Source organism: Salmo salar, chromosome 18, assembly GCF_965601325.2.
Source record: "Salmo salar chromosome 18, fSalSal1, whole genome shotgun sequence".
Taxonomy (NCBI): Eukaryota; Metazoa; Chordata; class Actinopteri; order Salmoniformes; family Salmonidae; genus Salmo; species Salmo salar.
In genome coordinates this window covers 87,941,256-87,942,355 of record NC_138308.1, presented here as the reverse complement: position 1 = coordinate 87,942,355, position 1,100 = coordinate 87,941,256, and the positions used below count along the sequence as shown (strand labels likewise).

Below are 1,100 nucleotides of genomic sequence, written 5' to 3'. Positions count from 1 at the left end.
CTGGTTCTGCCCAGTATGCGTCATGTTCTACTGTATACAACACAGTTTAACTATCGTGGGTTAGTTATAAATATATTTTGTCTAACCTAACCCTTCGACACACCCACTCGCCATATTGAGCTGTAGCTACCCTTCTCAGAAAAGTGGCCAAAGGTCCTTTTCCTATTTTGGAAAAATTACACCCTTCACACACATATACAAATTATCCAGCACTCTAGCCAAATCGTTACTTCGGCTAGTTAGCTACTAAAGTATATGCAGTGCAGAGGCAACTCTGTAGCACGAAATACCAGAGCTAGTTAACATTTTACATTACATTTACATAGTTAACGTTACTAGCTTTAAAACGATTTGTCCCACATAACGTGTCTCACATAGCTATAGCTAGCTAATATAGTTCGTAGATATCTTTAAATGTTGCACTTTCACCGGGCTGAAGTGAATTATGTTTCTGTGCCTAGCGTTGACAACACATTTAAATGTACTGCTCAAGAATCAATACACCACGGAGTACCGCAGGTTTAAAAAGTCTGGACAATGCACCACTGGAAAAACACGTTCTACATGTTGTATTTGAGTGCGTGACGTATGCACATGAAATATAATTGATTATAGTAGTAACTATAAAATATTTTTTCAAAACGTCAAACAAAAAACTACTGGCAGCGGCGGGATTCGAACCCGCGCCTCCGAAGAGACTGGAGCCTTAATCCAGCGCCTTAGACCGCTCGGCCACGCTACCGATGGGATTTACTTGATGTGTTAGGGTTTTTAACTCAGCCAAAGAAGATAATATGTTTCTACTCATTAGTTTTTTTGATGGAAAAGTTTTAATTCCTTCAAAATCAGTAGACCTATCCCACTAGTTATCTCCCAATGGTACTGAAAACGTGTGTTTTTCTTCAGAACGCAGAAACACCAACCTTGTACACTACCGCCATCTACTGGTTGAAGATGCAGTGCAATAACTATCACGCACCAATCAGACAAGGTCAACTTTTTATTTTGTATTTATTTTTATTTAACCTTTATTTAACAAGGCAAGTCAGTTAAGAACAAATTATTATTTACAATGACGGTCTACCAAAAGGCCTCCTGCG

General features: G+C 38.8%; 1 non-coding gene across 1 annotated transcript; it reads right to left on the bottom strand.

Annotated features, from left to right (window-relative positions):
- Positions 1 to 660: 660 nt before the first annotated feature.
- Positions 661 to 742, bottom strand: trnal-aag (transfer RNA leucine (anticodon AAG)). The gene has a single exon. It is a non-coding gene; the product is annotated as a tRNA-Leu (tRNA).
- Between the last annotated feature and the right edge of the window lie 358 nt (positions 743 to 1,100).